The 21,748-nt window shown below is 41.5% G+C and overlaps 1 protein-coding gene across 1 annotated transcript in view; it reads right to left on the minus strand.

Moving 5' to 3' along the window:
• XKR4 (XK related 4) overlaps window positions 1–21,748 on the minus strand; it is a 231,300-nt gene that overhangs the window by 81,022 nt on the left and 128,530 nt on the right. The window lies entirely within an intron of this gene.

Genomic DNA, 21,748 nt, shown 5'->3' on the forward strand with positions numbered 1-21,748 from the left:
GCTTAGCATAGTCTTATTTGTTAAATAGCATTCCTTTCAAGGACGCAGCTTTCTGAATTGAAATATAAGGGGAATGTGTTGATTACACAGCCTCCCTCAGAGTTTTTTCAAATAATGGTGGGGGAAAGCTCATTCTGCAATGGTCTCCGCTCAGAACCTGCAAAGAACCCATCTCCTTTCTGCATGGCTCTTTGTGGACTTGGAAGACCACCTACACCTGCAAACCTGAGTGGTCTCAGCCTGGGCTCCTGCTATGGCTAAGCTCATTGTACTGCTTTTCCACTCATCTAATGCATTGAATATCATATTTCAGATACTGCCAAATATATAGTGCTTTTTTCTCATAGCTTGGTTATTTTAGGAGGAGAGAAGATGTAGCTGCGAGTTCCTATTTTAGGGGGAGCAGAGATCTGGCTGTGGGTTCCCTTGGTGATTAGAAGTGACTCACTACAATAGCTCCCGTGCAGCAGCAGCAATAAGAAGCCAGAACCAGGAGCCCAACAGGCTGCTGCTGGCAGTAGTAACCAGCAGATTAGAGAAGTAACAGGCAGAAAGCATGTGTCAGCTCCGGTGGCCTGTGCAAGCTGGGGGAAAAACACCTGGCCACCAGCCAATTAAACAGATTTTAGTGGGTGCAGGAACAATGAGTGGTTTTAGAAAATGAGGGATGTCTTCTGATGGCCAGGCCACCCAGCTGATGTGGTGCTTTTCATGACCTTTGCAGAGCTTGCAGTGGTTTCCCACGACACACCTGTGTCACAGCACAACGGCTATTCTGGGTGAACTTTGATCCACTCTCTGTTATTCTGTGTCAGTCTAGGTTCCCACCTTGCTCCTACAATTTTAGTTCAAAATTAATCTAGGCTGGCTGAAACAAACAGTCTCACTTCACAAAAAACTCTGAAGATTAAGATACTGTTCTTCCATCAGGATGTCTTGCATCCTACTGGAATGCCCTGTTGGGCTATCAACTGATGTGGACCTCTGTTTCTCTTCTTTCTTGACATATTTTTCACATCCTGGTCCTGAAGCATTTCCTTATGATCTTTTTAATATGCTTCCACAGCACATTTTTTTAAAAGTGAGATTATATTTTCTAATAAGAAAAAAGTTAGCAAATTTTCACCACTTCTAATGTGAATTGTTTTAATTGGTTAAGATAAAACATTTCAGTATTTCTCCTTCTCACAAATCCTTGTCTTAAAATCCTTTTCATAACCAGTGGAGCATGATGAACTGAGGAACCCTCATTGTTATATAGGCTGCATGCAACCTTTCATCCCCCTCTTCCATTCAGTTGTAACTCTGTAGGTATTTTCTGCTGATGCGAAGATCTTTGGCCTCTGACTGGTGAGCAGCCCGAGACTCAGTTGCCCCCTTGAAGAATGACCATTGTCCTTGTACCCAATGAACCCTTGCACCCAATACACACAGCACTGCAGAGGGACAGCTTGACTCAGGAATATGCAAACAAAACCAGTGAGTAGCACAGAAACAGCTGAGAGGCCAGATCTGAGCCTGAAGCATTTCTCTTGACAATGCACATCATAGCAATATAAAAGGAAAACACATTAAATTCACATTTAAATTAAAATCACACCAGGTGGCTTTGGATTTTATCAAAGTCCCATGTGGGAGTGAAGCGGCAATGAACCACTCTGAGATTGAAACCACAGAGGTACAGTAAACAAGAACACAACCCTACCTCTCATGCAAAACACTGAGCAGGTCTAGATGGGTCAGAGTATGATGGGATAACAGGGGCGCTTTGGTGTCCTCAGGGTTAGGTAATGTGAAATGGCTTGCTGCCCAGATCTGAAAGAAGCCGCTGAGCTGTAAAGGCATCTTTTTGCTGCACAGTTCTGCTAACAGGGTCCGTCAGACTCCCAGCTTCTCAGTCACAATCAGTTTAATTGTTCCTAGACCTCTCATTAGTCTCCTGCAGCACACCAGGGGCAGGGAAGACCTGGATTTTCTTCCGTGGTGTTGCTTGCTGGATGGGGCTTGTTTGGCCTGCCTCATGTCCTCCCAAAGAGGCGCATCTGGGAATAGTGCACATACAGGGGGCAGACGGCATTTCAGCATCCTTCTTTTGAGATATTACTAACCCTTGCTATAAATATGTAAAGTAGCTTTGGCTGCTGAGGGTTGTGCCAGGAGGCTCAAGCTCTGCCAGTGGAGCCATCTGCAACTTCAGTTCTACAGCATTTGTGCAAAAAATACTTTTCCTATTATGAAAATGACATGCTGTGCCAGGCAACATCCCCTAGGGTTCTTTACCTGCTCTGCAGAGTGGTTGTGCATGGCAAATATGTTGTGATTAATGAACCCTTATGGAAATATTTCCTCTCCCATTGCACTTTATTGTGAAACACTGGCAGTGAGTTATTGGGGACTGGGGAATCATTGCTCTTTGTCTATTTAGCTCTCTGCAATTTAGACACAAGAGGCAGAGGAGGAAGATACTTTCTCTTTTTACACACTGGATTTCAGCCTAGGGTAGATTTTTCTGTCCAATCAATTTTGGCCAAATTAATTGCAGGCTGAAATGAGCATTTACACACATAATTACTGTCACTGATTTATAGGCACAATCAGGTGATTAGACAGCTAAACTTTCTCATTTGCATACACAATTAATTGCACCAGCAATTTATGTTAGGTGTGCAAATTAGCAGTTATTAAAATAAAAAGATGGTCTCATAAAATGCTTCATATATCAAAGATTTTTCCCCCACAGTGAAATGGGAAAAAAGATAGTGGGAGAAAGTTCTTTTCTTGTTGTGGTTTCCAAATATAGCTTAACACTGCAGTAATGACACATTCCATTTTATATATATATATGCAATTACATAATGCGTATATATATGCATCTTAGACACCCTCACTGGAGTCCTATTTTCAGCAAATGCTATACAGACACACTCAGAGGTAGTTCCTGTCCCGAAGAGTTTTTATATTTTGGTCTTCTGGTATTGTTTTGGTGGAAGCTCACATTTTTCTGAGTCCAGCTTGTGACTTATATACAGTTATTCCAGAAAGATGTAGGAAGTAGTAATAACAGCTCTGCATTGGAAAATATCTTAGGTTCATTGTAGGGTAAATTGATGCCAATGAACCTGAAAGAGCAGATGTGAGTGTTATTATTTTTGTTGTGATTGCATCCAGAGGCCTCAACTACAGTCTTTTGCAGGCGCTGTACCAATACAAAAAAAATTGCCTATCCATTTCCCCAAAGAGCATTTAATTGACCTGAAAAGAGATGACAAGGAGTGAAGAAGCAAGAGTTAAAGCACTAGAGGAAGAAAGGGAAAAACAGGAGGAATGGAAAGTACAGTAGCAATATTGCTATCTAGTGATGCAACTACTTCAACTAATAAGTAAAATAGTTTACTAAATTTTCTGATTTCACTAGAAAAGTAAAAAACAAATAAAAATACACCACCACCCCCCCAAATTCACAATTTCATAGCTCTCATGTTTGTGGAGAAAAGCTTAGAAGTAACTGAGTTTCCTAAAGATTTTACAGTTAGACTATAAAATGTAACACGAAAAAAGTATCAAACATTATATTAAAATTATTTTTCCCAAGCCAGACCACTGCTTGGGTTGTCAACGCTGATATAAACAAGCTTACTATTCAGAATGAAGACAATGGAGTAGGAAGTAATATTTCCTATATTGCTAGTAATCAGGTGGCAACATATATATCATTATTTGAGGCTTAATGTCTTTTTTACCCTCTGGAGGAAGTGGAGAATGCTTCAGCATTTAATTGTTTAAATTTATTTCAGTAGATCACACAGCACAGTGTACAGACCATTGATAAAGCATAACCCTGAAGGATATGAATCTAAAACAAGTGACATTCTTTTTCCATTATATTAATGAGGGAAGGCAGTAAACTAAAAAACAAAAGAGCTGGTTGTTAGTCCTTGTGCTGCCCACAAGAAGTGTTCAAGACAAGACAAACAGAAGCAAAAAATTACCTATATTTGTAGTTGTGGTAAAAATGTATTTCTGTTCTAGGGAAAGAGACATTCATTCTGATTAGACAGTGGCTCTCCAGTGTTTCCAAAATAGAGAACCCTCATTTTGCTCCAGGTTTACATACCGATCTTGAGGATGGTCAGCACAGACTGAGATACCTACCTTTGAAATACTTCTGGAGGCACTTCAGTTGCATGATTAAAGGATGCCCAATTGTGCATTTAATTGAGATGTGGTAGTGTAATTATATAGTAATACCAAATATTTATAGGACTGCTTTCCAAGTTTAAAGTGCTTACAAACATTGATTGATTAACTTGGATGAACATAAATAATCTCTCAGCATTCATTCCCCAGGAACTGGCAGCTGACCAACCTAACACCTTGCTGCAGGAGCAAGGTATAGCTTTTACTCAGCAGACTCAAAACCAGGTGACATTTCATAAGCCCATGACGGGGATGAGTTGCCCTTTCCTTGTGTGCAGAAAAATCTCACTCCTTTCTCCTTTATTCTTAGGAATGTAATACTCTGTCTTGGATTTGTGGATAAAAAAACCTTCTGCTCAGCTCTTGTTCCAGAAGAAGGTAGTCAATGAGAGCCCCAGAATTCTTTCCACGTGGGAGGCAATTCAGAGTCAGATATTCTGGGAGAGTTGAGATGCCACTGGCATCTGGGCTAAAGGTTTCCAACCTGACTACAGTTCACCTGCTCTTTTATAAAAGGCCTTTGGTGAATATCCTGATATCACTGAAACTGAAGAGGCTTTTAGCAGTGATTTAACAGAGCTTGGGTTTTTAACCAGTTTACTTCTAACTGGGTGTCATTTATGCCCATTACTTCTCTCTATGAAATGATTTCAGAAGGTGCTCCATTATGCTTTGCAGACACTATTCTTTTTAGTACAGACAGCTAAAACTTTTTAAGTGGAACAGAGAAACCAAATCCTGATTGCTGGTGGATGTGTTGCTCCCCTGCCTGTGGGACTGAACTGTTCTTGCTGCACACGGTTTGGCTCAGCATCTTTCAGTCTTCCGAGCTCCTCTGGGCTTCCCATCCCAAAGGTCACCATTTGCCCTTACCTCCTTTCTTCCATCCCCACAATTTATTGCAAATCTTTAGCTACAAATTGAGATTTTGGAGATTAGGAAGAGTTATGTTCAGTTGTTTTTCATTTGGACAAGGTGAACAAGTATGTGCATATGCAAGAGCAGAGCCATATACAAGCCCAGTCTGACTATAGCTTTAGTGCTTCTTGCTACAGATTTTCACCTTAATGAAACCATCATCTGATGGTAACACACACAGCTCTAGAAAAGAGTCTTCAGTTTAGAAGTGTCAAAGACTACATTACTCCCATGTGCTTAATCTAAAAAGCCTTAGGATGACACACATGAATGAGAGACCATTTGCATTCGTTGGAAAAATGAAAATGTTCTGACTTCATGCCTCATGTAGCCCATATTTATTACAATGCCTAAGTCAGTAAAGGACATTTCCTTATGTTACATAATCTACAGATTCATTTGTGAGAAGATCAAAGTCATTAATGGCTGGTTGTAGCAGTCCTAGACATTTATTCTGATGCCTAATTTGCCCCTGTATCAAACAGTACATTAAACAATTTAACTATAAACAGTTGTTCTTCCTGTGTTTGAAGTGTGGAGAATAAAAATCACTACTGAAGAGCTAAAACACAATAGAATAAACATAAATTCAGATAAGTGGCGTTTTCTTCTGTTGCTTAGTTACCAGAGAAAACTTAACTGTATTTGTATCTCAACAGTATTTGCCATGTTAAATAACAAGAGATTGTTCTACTTTTTTTCTTATGTGCCTTTTAATTAGGTGTGCCCAAATACTTTAAAAAAAATCATTTCTTTAGCAGCACTACTTACTTCCTTATCAGTATGTGCTAACACTTATTCTTTTTGTTCTGAAGAAATGGACAAATCCCTTCAGTTTTAATTCATTTTTCTAGAAAGGAAAAAGCAGCCAACTTTTAATTTTCCAATCAAATTATTTTTTGATGGAGGCATTAAGGTTTAATGTGCAAAAGGAAACTGAAATGCATTCTGTAGCACAGCAGTGACCAAAGCTTGTCCAACCAAGCACGGTTCTGGCAATTTACCAGCAATGAAAAGTCTGGGCTTAATTTACTTTAAAATTATGAGTCCAGCATCCTCATCTGTGTCACTGAGATGAGATCCATGTGAGGACAGATCCCACTGGGTAATATTTCATCATAAAAGACATTAGATGACTTATTTCTAGAATATACCTCCATTACAAAGATAAAAAACAAACCCCAACTTCTTGTATTTAATTTTCCCTTGCAGTAATTAACATATCAGAAAACTATTTCCTTTACTTCCTTTAATACAAGGCAAGGCACTTTATAAGGATAAACAAAACTATTACGTCTGTTTCATTATGACCTATAAAGCATTCCCCAGCATCTTCCACGACTGGGTGATCCTTCCAAAATGGCCACAAGTCATACTACAGCAGCATTTTATGGTCATCTAAATTTTTATGGCCATCTCAATTCAGCTGCTACCTGAATTCCCCAAATAAACAGTCATCCCCAGGGCTTCTCTTCCTTTCCTGACATGGCCAAACTGCAGATCTCTAGTATGTGAACCACTGGTAGGGAGATAGTAGGGCCCAGTAGGACTAGGCACGGATTTAAAGAGGAGACAGCAGGATGGTCTAAAGAAACCCCTGGTGCCTTCTGCTCCCCTACAAAGCCCTCTCACCAAAAGAAATCTCCTTGTGTTGGAAGAGAGGTGCACCTTGCATGCTTGCACTGAAAGTCATGGGTACTGGGCTGTCCTGTGCTAGCACATCGCTGGCTCTACAGCTTTTTACTGTCCCTTCCTTTTCTCTGCACCCTGCAGATTCAGGTGAGACAGGCAGCAAACCCCCTGCCTATGCACACAGCCAGGTGATACCCCCAAACCATGCCCACCACATGCCATCACAGATGGAAACAATCCTGTAAATTTGCTATTTAGCTTAATCATTTCCACTTTTCTATTTTCAAAACTGGGGTGTTCCCAGTATGTGCTCAGCTCCCACACACCCCCATCAGCCTGGAGGCTCTGTGGTATGCCAACCAGTCTGTGACTCCCCACGCTGCCAGGCTGTCCCTGTCATTTCAGTGCTGTTGGTCCCTGTGCCAGCTGTCCCCTCCATAGCTCTGGGGCTCAGGGGCAGGCAGAGCTGGGTGCCTGCTGACCCATCAGGCAGGCATCTGATGGTGTCACTGGCAGTGACAGGGATGGCTTAACCTTGTCATGGGGTGTGACACAGCCATTGGCCACAGCTCTTCAAGATGCTGCCCTGAAATTTCTCAGGAGTAAACATTAGAGCATTTTTTTGCACTACTAACTATGGGCTAGAATTAAGAAGGAGAATGAAGTGAAATTAAAAAAAAAAATTCAGTGTGCTGCAGCTGTCTTAAGCTTTGTATCTCAGAGCTTCTTCACCAGGCATTGCTACTGGTGCTGCATAACAGCTGCTGTTCCTTTTTCAATCAGGAATGAGGCCATTTAGGCATGTTAAGCAGCACAACTAAGGAGTTTCAGTGTGCTCTCATTTCCTTACAGCACCACACACCTGCATGCTCTTTAACCACAGCCAGTGCTTCATCAAAAGCTGATGAAGTCACTTTGGGCCTCAGAAGCCCCTTAGTTTCCACCTGTGAGAAACACAGGAGTTCCTCACACACCATTAGGGCTGCAGCACTGGCAGTGGTGCCTGTGTGAGACCAGGTCCCCTCAAGCAAGTAGCTTCCCGAGAGAGTAGAGATCTGTCCTGCTCCACATTCTCCGAGAAGCTGAGGGCTTTCCTGCCATGTTGGGAGAGTGCATAAGGGCCTCCTAAAGCAACAATATTCAACAAACTGCTAGGAAAACATGACTTTATTGGTAAATGGCAGGGCACTCCCAAGAGCTAAATTAAAATCCTGATTCACAGTCTGCTGAGTGACTGTCTCCTTTTGGTTTCCTTCCTGCAGCCTTACATGTTTTCAGTGGTGCCCAAGTGGAAGGTTGTCTCTGTCCTATGAATGAGAGTTGACATCCCCAACCAATAGTGGTTTACAGTGAATTTCTTTCTCTCCTCCATTTCTCCCCATGTCATATTTTCATCTGCTTTAAGCCCAAATCACCCTAGGAACTGAATCCTGGTTTGCATCTGTCTCTCAGTCTTGGAGATATCAAGAAGAATCAGGGAGCAGAAAAGCACAGAATCCCCCAGGGAGTTTCAGGCATTCCCTGGAAAGGCAATTAGTCATGGCCAAGTTTCTGTACCATGCAGATGTCACAGGAATATAATCATTAACATAGGCATCCTCACTTCACCAGCCCCTGGGGTTGCAGCAGGAGATTAATTGTTTCCCTGTTCCTTCCCAGCTATGACAGAATTATGATGATATCCCTTGGAAATGGTCTCGAGACCCCCCCCTCATGAGACTGGCAAGGAAGATGCACCTGTCTCCCGACCACCTATTTGACTGCACTTGAAGAAAGGACCACCTTTAGAGTTAAGAAGTGGGCACAGCTGGAGAACAGTGCCTCTGGCTTCTCAGCTTGGGCTACCGGGTGTATTTCCTGGCTCTCTGGAGAAGCAGCTGGGTGGCATCCCATCACCACATAAGGATAAGACCAAGATAAGGCATCAAGAAACCCTTGCCTACCTTACCACATATTAGTTTTCACAGGAGAAAAGTGTACAATGGCATGCTTTGAAAACCAATGTCCCATGGCTGGAGGCTTTTCAGTCTGGAGACAGGCTCTTCTCCTGGGTACCAGTGTTTATTATTCATATTGCTCACAGGGAGACGCTCAGGCCCCTCTGGGGAAGCTGAGGCTCTCCCAGCATCAGTCTCAGACCATTTCCAGAGGGACATGGGCTATTTATCCATCTGAACAGACCACAAAGAAAGGTTCAACACAGAGGTGGAGCACCAGAGCAGCTAGTGGGATAAATACCCTTGAGCATTCCTGCACCGGTGTGTGGCTAGCTTTGTCAGTGAACCCTGCAGTGACAAGCTCTCAAACTTGTGGTCAAACTGACCATCTGGAAGTGGGAATACCTTCATACCATTATTCAAGAGAACTCATGTTGTTTGTTCTTTTTCTCTCATGCCTTTGATAAATTAAGTAGATGAATCTGCCGGCAGAATAAGCAGCTTTCCACTGTCAACTTCCACAGTACAAGAGCTGGCAGTTGCAATTTCCTTGGTCAAGGAAAGGAAAAAAAATGCATTACCAGAGGAGAGGAGGTGCCTGCAGTATCTTTTGCCAAAATCAAGAGAAGCAGCAGTTGTACTAGAGAATCAGAATGGCTAGGGTAGAGGCTATATTTTATCCCCACAGACAGAATATAATGTGTTTCCTTCCATATACACATCTTTCTTTCATGACCGCTGGTGTGTGCCAGGATGAATCTGGGTTGTGTCACTCAGGGGCCTAACACATAATCTCACACTGTGAAACAGCAGGAACTAGCTGTCTCCACTAACCAGTAAAAATGAACTATTGCCAACCTTCCCATTCCTTCCTCCAAAAAAACTACCACATTGCTTGTAAGAGCTTTTATAGGACCTGCCTGCTCTTTTTGGCTCAGAGAAAACACACAACTGAGAATTCTGTTTGGAAATATCTATGCTGTAAATAACTTTTTATTCATCCTATTTATATAGCAGTCTATGCTTCAGCTTTTTCTTTTAAGGTACTCGGGAAAAGCTATTAACTAATCCTCCAATATAAAACTCCTAGTAAGTTGAATGTTCATTGGATGGAGCAATCTTTAAGCACTCAGGAAGTAATGTGAGATTGGTCGCTCATTAAGATACAGACAGACAGCACTCGTGTGATCTTTATGTGATATTCAAATGGCTGTCTGTGTTATTTAACAGAAATTCAGACTATCTTCCTGTTGGTGCTTATAAGAGATCCTGACTAATAAAGAATGCTCTATAAGTGATGCCCGCTTGAAGTATTTTCTGTAATATTCAAGTAAAAAAAGTTTGCCAGCTAATAGCATTAGTAGGGCTGAACAACATCCCATAAAGAAATGGTCCCGAATACCAAGCTGAACACCAAATCATGCACTATATTTGTGTGCTTTGCAAATGTTTTATTCAGAAATATTTGGAATAAAGTTTCTGGCTCGGGTGATGCCTTGGGGCAAAGCTGTAGGGCAAATGGCAGCATTTTCATTTCAGCCTTTCATCAATTCCCATAGGCCAGATTCAAAGGGTGTCAGTGAGAAAAAGACCCTGAGGAATCTAGCGGGAACTTTGCCAGTTTACAGACCTCCCAGTCTGCTCCCTTATCAATATGTTATAGAAAAAGGAGAAGGAATATAAAAGGTGACATGCTGGCAGCAACACGTAAACCAAAGGAGAAAATAACATGATCTGGCAAGGCAGCAGTTATGTTTAGGACTTGAAAGCAAACTGTGGTCATTAGACATGTACAGTTTTTAGTCTAACTGGAATTCTTAATTCCTATTAGTTGCATCTTAAAGTATAACTCAAAATCCAAGAAGTGCTGAAGGAGAGAGTAAAATGCCTACAAGAACAAGATATTCCTCAAAGCATTTGTATCAAAGGGCACGATATTATAACAAATGCTGAGACTGAATTCAACAGCCATTTTGCTTGTAAAGTTATTAAGAAGAAAGAGATAACATAGGCATGCAAAAAAGAATGAAGAAAGATTTTTTGCTGTGCCAGGAATCCCTGGATGAAAAGAAGAAGAGAGACCTGACCACAACAATCTCTTTTATTCTGTATTTTGAGAAGGACTACCTAAGGGGTGGATGAACACAGTGGCCATTGAAAGAGGCAGCACAAAATAGTCAGAGGTGTCAGAGCCTTATACACATACTATGTGTTACCTTTTAGCTCAGAATAGATTAATTTATGTGCAGCAAAAGCAACTCCAGTAAGTTTAAGAAAAAATAATTTCTTTCAAAAAATCTGTATGATCCATACTAGTCTACAAATAATCTCCATTTAATTGAAAAGGTGTATTTAAAATGGCTGATTTAAGCACTTAATCAATCTAAACCAAAGCAAGCTACCTCTAACTCAAGAGTTTAAGAGACAGTTTAAGGTAAACTGAAATAAGCTAATAGCACTGAATTAGTCTCAAGAGGTTTGAAAAAAGTTTGGCCTATGAACATTTTTTAATCCTATTTTTAGTTGAGTGGAAGGTTGGTAAAGCTTTGCAACACAAAAACAATCATATTTACATACAGATGCTTGTCATTCCCCTGCAGTTTAGGCTTCTTATTCAAATAGAGAAGGATGTAACATCTGATAGAAGGCTTGCAAAACTTGAGACAATCCTGCTGAAATGCTACAAATATAACTAAACAAATGCAAAATCTGTATTCAGTAAGCCCCAAACTGTTGTACATAATTGTATAAACAAAGAGCAACCCTATGTATCAAGCCTGAATTCATTGCCACCCTGAAGATCAGTATAATTAAGAGCCTGATGTAGCACAGGAGTTTTCAAGAGGGTACAAGTGGACAGGGTGTTGCCAGGAGCCATAGGGCCATCTTTTCCTCACCAGGGTGAGGGGGGAAGTGTCAGGGCTGGAAGGCTCACTTGGGACTTCTGGAGGGAACGCTTGTTCACCACAAAGCATTTGGCACTATCCCTTTGCACCTGGGCAGGAAACATTGCCCAGTGCTGGTTCCCCTAAACACACCGCAGGTTAAGAGAGCTCTGAAGGATATCTCCAAACCCTACTTTGGCTGCCGTATGTCCGTCAAGATTGGCAAATGTAGGGTGACCTGCTTCATCCTTCCATTACAATTGTAATCTTACAATCAAACAAGTCTGTGTAATCACAGAATAGCAGAGGTTGGAAGGGGCCGCTGGGGGTCATCTGGTCCAACCCCCCTGCTCAAGTAAGGCTGTCACCTAAAGCTAGTTGCCTAGGAGCATGTCCAAACAGCTTCTGAAGATCTCCAAGGATGGAGACTCCACAGCCTCTGAGCAACTTGTGCCAGTGCTTGGTCACCCTCACGGTCTGAGCATTTCCTGATCTTCAAAGGGAATCTCTTGTGTTTCAGTTTGTGCCCATCGCCTCTAGTGCTGTCACTGGGCACCACTGAGAAGACCTGGCTCCATCCTCTGTGCACCCTCCCTTCACATACATAAGATCACCCCGAGCCATCTCTTCTCTATGCTAAGTAGTCCCAGGTCTCTCTGCCTTTCCCCAAAATAGGGATGTTCTAGTCCCTTAGTCATCTTTGTAGCCCTTCACTGGACACTGTCCAGTAGCTTTACATCTCTCTTGTACTGGACAGCCCAGAACAGGACACAGCACTCCAGATGTGGCACTACCAGTGCTGATTAAAGAGGTAGGATCACCTCCCTCACTCTGCCAGCAACAGTCCTCCGAGTGCAGCCCAGGACACCATTAGACTACTCTGCTGCAAGGGTACATTGCTGGTTGATGTTCAGCTTGGTGCCTACTGGGACCCCAAGGTCCTTTTCTGCCAAGCTGATTTCCAGCTGGATGACCCCCAGCATATACTGGTGCATGGGGTTCTTCCTCCCAAGGTGCAGAACTTTGCACTCTCACTGAAATTCATGATGTTACTTGTTGGCCTATTTCTCCAGCCTGTTGAGTTTCCTCCGGTTGCCAGAGTGACCCTCTGCTGTATCAGCCATTCCTCCCAGGTTTGTGACATTAGCAAACTTTCTGAGCATACACTCTGCCCCATCACCCACACCAGGGATGTAACATCTCTCAAGATGTTAAACAGAAGCAGAGCCAGCATTGACCCCTGGGGCACACTGCTAGCTACTGGTCTCCAGCTAGATTTCATGCCACTGTCACAACACTTCAAGCTCAGCTGTTCAGCCAGTTTTCAGTTCACCTCATTGACTGCTTCTCCAGGCCATACTTCATCAGCTGCTTTAGGAAAATCTTATGGGAGACAGTTGCAATTTAGGACAGACAACAAATATTGCAATACACCCATATAGATAAGTTGTCAACGACTTACCTCTCACAGTGTCTGTTATGGGTCACAGCTTGTCTCAGCTATGTTAGGCACCAGTTGTTGTAGCCAGAGTCCAACTCAGTCAGCCTCACACAGGGCACCAATTGTTGCAGCACAAACAAACTAGTAGGCTGCAACAAGGCTTTTACCATAGGTCAGATTCTACCATCCATGCTGTTTCTCCTTCCTTCAGGGGTCAAACCACTCCTCCTCCATCCAACCTCCTCTCCCATACTCCTCAGAGCTATTTAACCACTTAGCCGGAATGAGCTACAGCTGCACATCATCCATGTCAATCAACTCACTGCCGCTGAGGCAAGGCCACAGCTGCATGTTATCAATGCTAATCAGCCCACTGCCTTCATTCCTCTACAGGAGGTAGTGTCAGAGGCCCTGCTGAAGTCTAGTCCAGTACTAGGCCAGTCATTTCACCATGGCAGAACTTATGGTCAGGTTTATAGGTACAGCGTCGGTGAAAAAAATGACAGCTTACAAGTAAATTAAATATATTTTATAACTGCAGTTATAGCCTCTGTATAGTGAGCAGATAGCTCTTAAACTACCCAGCCCTATCACCAAAAGTCCCTCAGGCACACGGCAGATGCCAGAGCTGGAATTCCCTGTTCAGACTGACGCCCCATCTCCAAAATGCCACCTGCTACAAGTCTGATTTCTGGCCCAGACTTAATAAATTATGAATTCTTAAGGAATATATGATACGTGTTTCCTAGCTCTTTGCACAGTGAATAAAAATGTTCTCCAAATACTAAGTGCAACCGAAGTTATACATAATGCTATTAATACTACTGTTGATAATAATAATTATATTGCTGTTTGGCATTATTTGCTTAAATTGAAAACCATTTATATTAATCCAGACAGCAAATTGCATGAACTTCCTCTAACCTTTGGAAACCATTAAGAAATTCAGTATTTTTGGCTAATTATGGTTGCAATTCATGGGGCCTGCATCCCTTTTATGTTAGCTAGGTAAAATACCAGTGTCTCCATGACAATTCCTTCCTCTGTGGATGCCAATAACATAAGTGCAGAACTGAACTGGGCTCTCCATGTGCACAGCAGCTCTGAATCTAAGGAGTATTTGAGGTGAAGGTGGATAGGGATATGTGTGCCTGATAAAGGAGGTAATAAAAACTATGAACTGCTCTTCTCAGCTTTTCAAAAGCACAATTAAGAACTTGCTCTGTCTGCTGGTATAGCTGAGACCAGAAGCTAAAAGAGCTTGGGGAAGCAAGAAAAATAATTTTTGCTTTTTTTTTTTTTTTCCCTACGGAGAATATTATAAAGAGAAGGTTTCCCTACTTAGATCTACCAGTTTCCTTCCTAACAGCAAACTGCCTCATTGCTGCTGGCTCCCAGGCCACATATATACCCTCTGTTTCCAGAGGAAATTAAAAAAGAGGGAATATAACTCAGAAGACTGCAGTATAGGAGGGGTAAAAAAACCATATAGGGATACTGAAGAGCTCCTCTTGAGTGCTTCAAAGAGAATGAGGGACTTCTGCTAATTTAAGAGGGTGGAAGACTATGCAGGTGGCTTCCCCACACCCACAGGCATGGTTGGTCCCTGTGTCCCTTGGCTCTTACACCATATTCCTGGAAATTTCAGCCTTCCACACCCTGTTGAGAAATACATTTTTTAGGTCTAGGAGGGATTACTAAAGCTAGCTCTACCAAAAAGCTGTGTATTAGTGTTCAAAGATGCATATCATTTCCTGCAGCTAGAGGCAGCCATTTAGATCTGGCAGATGTTATTTTATTTGTTCAGGCTGAAAGGTCACTATAATTCTGCCAGCTTTATTTTCTATATTTAAAATGTCACCACAAACAGGTAGCTAAGGTAACGCATTTGCTTGCTACATGTCTTTTACAATTTTCCATGTCAGAGAAGGTCTTTTATGTCTTAGGAATCCTAATTAAGTTTGAGAACTGGTCTTTGAAAAAAAACACTCAAAGGAAGTGAAGCACCTTTTTAAGATGATTGTCTCAGTTTCAAGAGTGTTCGATTCTGTTGTTTTTCTAAGGACTTTGACATGTTTGCTTCTGGCAGAATTTCTTTGCTCTCTCAAAGCATCTCTTCATGCAAGAAGACAATTATAATGATCTGAAAGGTTTCCTGCTACTGTCCTCCATTTCTGTGCTCACGTCTACTTGTGTCTGCAATTTGCACCTACAGAGATACACGACAAATTTGACCCTGTGCTTTGAAGGCCAGTTCAAAAAAAGCAATTAAAGCCACAGCTATACAGAAGCCTACACTGATCTATCTGTTGACACCCACTCTCCATGAACCCTGGCTGTGCAAATCCACTCCCTCCTTCGTGCCTCCTCCTGCACATGACTGAATCTGTGCTGAGCTGTTTCAACATGTCATGCAGGTCAAGCCCTCCGTTATTCTCATTTAATATTGGTTAGCTTTCTGTCATTTTAGCATGCTGAAATGGCTCCATGAGGATCACAGAGCACCAGAACCACAGCAAGAAGCAAGAGAAGAGTAAGCCATGGGAAGACAAAGGCAGGAGGAGGGTGGGACCACATTATCCAGGACTTGGAGGAAGTCCCATTGCCATGGCAAGGCAATTTCACTTAATGGAAAGACCTTGGTGGCTCCAAGGATGCCACTTGGATTCTTTTTCTAATTAGAAATCCTGTACCTTTTACTGACATTTGAAATGCAAGTATCTAAATGCATTTCAACTGTCATGCTGGTCAAATATGGCTGACTGTACTCCGGAGAATCCTGCCTGCTTATTAATTACCCTACATCAGGCATGTAACGGTAAAAAAGATCTCTCTGTGCATTGTTTAACTCAATCCACTGCATTTTTATTTATTTTTTTTTAACTGAAGAATTAAAGCTCTTGTTTTGTGCTATAAATTAGTTGAAAGGAAGAGAAAAACATTCTGCTATTGAGGTATATTTCTGAATGGTTTTCTTCATACATTCTGTTTTTCCATCTTGTCCTTGTCAAGATGGACATGAAAGCAAAAAGACCAAAAAGAATCTCTACAGAAGAATAATTATTTTCCTTGTAAAAAACATTAATGATCAACACTGCCTCTAAGGACCTGTGATTCTTTCTTCCTTATTGTTGTGCATGTTCTAAACCAAACTGCAGACTGGCACGATATACTTGTGAAGCACTGAAATCCTAGGTCAAGATAAAGACTGTCATTCACTCTTTTAATTTGCTTTTGAAATTAAGTTTGAAAAAATCTGCAGAAAACCCGTTCCTGTGCCAAGGGTTTCCTTTTGTACTGACTTTGAGTATTTTCATAAATGCGTTTTTATCTTTTTTTTTTCCTTCCTGACCACATGGTTTGAACATACAGGTCAATGTGACCTTACAGCTCCCTAGGGAAAAATTAGTTGCAAAGAAACGGCACGCAGAGAGATACTGACAAAAAATCAGTGGGTTTTCTGTGAAACACATTTACTGTTTCTTGGCAGTCTCTGCCCTCAACTCCCACCTTTGCTTTAGTAGCATCTGCTGTGATTTTCTTATCTTGCACTGAGTGGTCCAACAAGAATTTCATTATTTGGAAAGTGTGTTCCATTCACTAATGTGTATCTGATTAAACTTGGCTCCAGATTACCTTAACTTAGAAGCACATTATAGCTACATCTTCACAGAACATTGAAACATCCCACTTCCCAGAAAGCATTGGCAGAGGCCCAACTCTTACTGAAATCACTGGCACCGAGACCTCTAACTTCCATTAAATAATGGGTCAGATCGATAAAATGGGACAGGCTGAGGATTATATATACAGGCATACGTATATATGCATGGACACACGTCCCATATATACACACAGACATGCTATACCATACTATTGTACATCTGCTGGACACTCTACAGGAGTCTGCATGCTTGTGACCTAACGCTTTTTCCCCAGAATCAGACTGAGATTCAGCGAAATCATTCAAGGGAAATGAAGGCAAAGAACTGAGGCACCGTCAATAGAAACTCTCCCAGATAAAACCACTAAAACGATAAATCCAGGAAGTTCAGCCAAAGGTAAGAACAAGCCCCAGGCTTCTGCTTGCCCACCTTGCAGGACACAGTTTCCCCTGTGGTCCGCAGGCTCATGCACTACTGCACTGTCCTGAATGGAGCCCATGGTGCCTTCCTCGTGCCACAGCCTGCTACACCTCATACCGCCACGGGTGAATCTGGCATTTAGCATTAAAATGCCACAGCTAGGCTTAGACCACTTTGTCTAAAAGAAGATTAAAAAGAAGTGAAGTTGTTCTTTGCCATTCAAAATGAAAACCAAACAAATAAGCAAATAAATAAATAAATAAATAATGCCCTGAATGAACCAGTCCAAATCCCTTCTTTTAGTTGGCTTTTAACACCATTATGTTGTGGGGTTTTTTCACACTCTTGGACTGCAGTATATCAAGCAAGCCTACCCAAAGAAACTAATTTCAGCACTCTGGGAATCTGGACTATGTTTGCAATCGGAGAACCTTAACTAGGCACAGGGAGTACCAGAAGTCATAAAGAAGACTGATCCTCTTGAGACCTCTAAATTAATTTTAATAAACTGAGGAATTTAACTAAGCTCCTGTTAAGCTTTTCACATTTGAAACTGCTGTTTCAAGGTAAACCTGTGAGGTTTTATCCATCTCTATCTTCTTGGCTTGATTTGAACCGTATCCTGGTGACAATGGGAAACACTTCAAGCAGGAGGGAGGAAATGCTCTAAATGATTAGCGTTAGGAGTGAGGAAAAGTCAGTCCTAATTCTCATTCCGTGTATCTCTCATATGCTTGCAGGTATATCTCTCATATGCTTGCAGAATCACTTAAGCGGAGATAGGCTAACAACATACTCAGTACAAAAGATAAGACAGAGATCCACAGAAAGCAAGTGTGCTCATAGAGTTGAATGCAACTCCATTTAAGCACCTACAGCAAGGAGACTGATGAAAATATTGACTCCTCCTTTGAGGAACAAACAACTGGTGGTATCTCCAGTTTCATCCGTGAGGAATACCAAAATTTTGGCAATGTTGACCTGCTACCACACTGGACCAGCTGAATGGCTCTATATCTCCTACCTGCTCTTGTCCGTATGGGAGGTACCAACATTTACATGCCTAGCACTCCAATACAGACCCGATCCTGGCTATAACCTCAGTCGCTCCTGCACACAAAGTGCCCCTTGGCCCACATTCTATTTTTCTGGCCTGGACATGTTTAGTGAGATGTATTCAGTGATCGAAAGCAGAGCGTGTTATTTCAGACTTCTCCTGTGGCCTTCTGGCTGAGTAACTCCCAAGAGATGTGAGACTGGGGCTCAAATCCCCGCAACCTGGAGAGGACCTGCTGGGAGCCCATGTGCCCCCTGCTCAGTGCTTGGCCCACCACACTGTACGCTGGCCCTCTTACGACTTCTATAGTTTTAAGACAAATGCCAAGAACCAGCAGCGGATTTTCAGCATCCAGTAGCAACCAGAAGCAGATGAGATTTCAAATACCTCCTCAGTATTTCCTCCTAAGCATTCTCCTGTGTTGAAAGTAACATGACGCCATTAACTCTAATGCAATATAGTAGCTTTACCTCCTTGCACATCTCTCATCAGCTCTATATAGGAATAGTACTGTTCAGTAACATTGTAGATACATTTGGAGACTAATTAAATTAGGATCTGCAAAGTACTAGCTCCCTGGGATGGCAGGTGCTATATAAGTGAAAGAGATGATGTTTAAAATGTCATGTTAAGAGATTTTTTTTTCTTCAGAAGATTACCTCAGAGAAATCTTCCATGTGTTTTAAAGCTGAAATTTCATTAACAAGTTGTCAACACCAGCCCCTCCTCCCAAACCCTTCTCTTTTCCCTCCCACTCTTTCCCCCAAACACCAGCCATCTTGAAGCATCTAGAATGGCAAAGGAAAACCTGGTGTTTTTAAAAGAGGAAAAGAATCAAAGTCAGTCACAGGAAAGGTTTATTTTTTTTTAGGGCTAAAAGTGCTTCTCTGTCTCACACGTACAAAGTTACCTTATACAAACACACTCACAAAATGCATGTGTACATTCTTGACAACTAAATTTATGCACACAAATACAATTACAGGTTAAATGAAACAAAATATTGTTTCAGTAACAAAGAAATGACTGGGGACTTTTACCCACCTTGTTCCTCCATTTGAAACTCTTTGTAAGCCTCATTTTCTACTCATTAAATTAATGAGTTAGCAGAGCTCTCATTCCAGTTCTTCTAAAATGGCTAGATGCAAGTCAGGACCCTACCAATTCCATTTTTTCCAGGAAAATAATTGCTTCACAGTAGACACTGGTTATAAATCAAAATTGCATGATTCCTCTCACATTTCAAGAAATAATAGCAGTGTGTCCATTCCAAAAAAGTCATGGCAATCTCATCTCAGGTCCTTCTAATGAAGATTGCTTTCTTCCATCTGTATCACATCACACACTATTTCCTGCCCTGTCTCCTCTTGTACATTCCAGTTCCCAATGTTTATTAAATGCATCCTGACCAGCCATTCTTTTAAATTAGCGTGCCCCATGAGATGCGATATCCTTCTGAATTCTCCCAAGAACTGTTGCAGCTGTAATCTGCACTTAATACTGAATTTGCACCAGAGAAATTCATTAGCTATGAATGGTATAAGACTTCCTTTATACATGCTTTCATTTCATTCATCCAAAACCACCACAGTCCTTGGCTGCAGCAAACAAATTTGGCCTCTTCCCAATAAAATCAATTGTTAATGCACATACTGAAAAAAGTCTTATGTATTCAAAAAGGATAAATTATAGCTTGGACCCAGTGATTGTATCCTACTGAATATCTTTTTAGGCTTTGGCAATGGCTTATAGGCTAAAAAAAAGTTTGTTATCTATGTATCACAATACTCATTCCACTACTCTTAGCAAAATCTGGGAATACTATACAGAACTGACATAATAGTTTTAGAGAGGATTCTAAAATAAGAGCTACACAGATACTGGACAGATCTGAAACATTTAAATATTCCTTCCTCCAACAGTAATTTGAATATTCAAGTTGTGGTAGCAGACGTGTTGTGGTTTATATATATATGTATCTACAATATAGAAAATAACACTCTACATACACATGCATACACATATACACACAGGTACAAACATACTCAAATATTCTCTGTGCTTTTTGCAATTTTGTGTTAATACTTGATGCTATGACATGGTCACCCAAAACAGGTAGCAAAATTAATATAGTGACCTTTAAAAGTCTTGTAAAATTGTGATCAATTGCACTGCTCTGAGATCCCAACAAATAGGAAAGAGCCTGAAATATTACTCTTGCAATGCTTAAACTGAGAAGCAGACAAGGGTAGACTGACTTGAGCACTGCAGCATGCATGAACTAAATAATTTGTCACTGCGTGTCTTAAATGTAATGAAATATTGAAAAATGGCTTTCCCTTTTACAGCTTTTTCCCATAAGGAACGTAGCTACATACAGTGTAATTCATAGAACCATAGAATTCTTTAGGTTGGGAAAGGCCTTTGAGAGCATCACGTCCAACCATGAACCCAGTACTGCCAAGTCCACCACTAAATCATGTCCCTAAGTGCCACATCTACATGTCTTCTGAACACCTTCAGAGATGGTGACTCAACCACTTCCCTGAGCAGCCTGTTCTAACGCTTGACCACCCTTTCAGTGAAGGTATTTTTCCTAATATTCAATCTAAACCTCCCCTGGCGCAACTTGAGGCCATTTCATCTTGTCCTATTGGGAGAAGAGACTGACAGCCCCCTCGCTCCAACCTCCTTCCAGGCAGCTGTAGAGAGCAATAAGGTTCCCCCTGAGCCTCCTTTTCTCCAGGCTAAACACCCCAGTTCCCTCAGCGGCTCCTCATAAGCCTTGTGCTCCAGCCCCTCCACCAGCTTCGCTGCCCGTCTCTGGACACGCTCCAGCCCCTCAATGTCCCTCCTGCAGTGAGGGGCCCAAACCTGAACACGGCATTCGAGGGGCGGCCTCACCAGTGCCCAGTGCAGGGGGAATTAGAACAGCATAACTATATACAGAAACTCTCCAGCCTGGCATTTTAAAGAATACAAAAAATCCTGTAGTTGTAAATCTTTCAAAAATGACTGTGGATTAACAGAACCACTGAAAGCAGTCATTGAGGTAATCTAGCCCTCTTGATTAACAATTAAATTGTTAAAATACATCTGACAGATCGGAGTAGGATGCTTCAGCACTTAATATGGTGCATTTTGGATTGAACAGATTCAGAAAATACATAAGTTCCTCTGTATATTTAAAAGTCTTATTTAAAACTGATTCATTAATTTGTATAGGCATATTTCTACTCTTTTCCCTGAATGCAGTACTTTTTTGCTTTTTAATTGGTATATTTTTAAAAAACATTTTGTAAAATCACATGCAATGAAGGTACAGAACCAAGAAGAGCAATGCTTTTGTTCAGAGCAATCCTTCATGAAAATTAAGAGAATTCAACTACATACATGTAATATGGAGTAGATTTGTCCGTTGCCTGAAGCAGCTACATCCCCATAGCCATTTCTTTTCCTCCTTAGCATGAGTTTCTCCAGGCCATATAAACCAGACCCTAAAGTCAAGATGTATTAATGCAATGTATGCCTGCTGCCTCTCAGAGGGTAAAGATAAATCAGTAGCAGTTCCACCCATATCAATGCAGTTACACCAC

This window comes from Falco peregrinus, chromosome 3 (genome assembly GCF_023634155.1).
Source record: "Falco peregrinus isolate bFalPer1 chromosome 3, bFalPer1.pri, whole genome shotgun sequence".
In the NCBI taxonomy this organism is placed as follows: domain Eukaryota; kingdom Metazoa; phylum Chordata; class Aves; order Falconiformes; family Falconidae; genus Falco; species Falco peregrinus.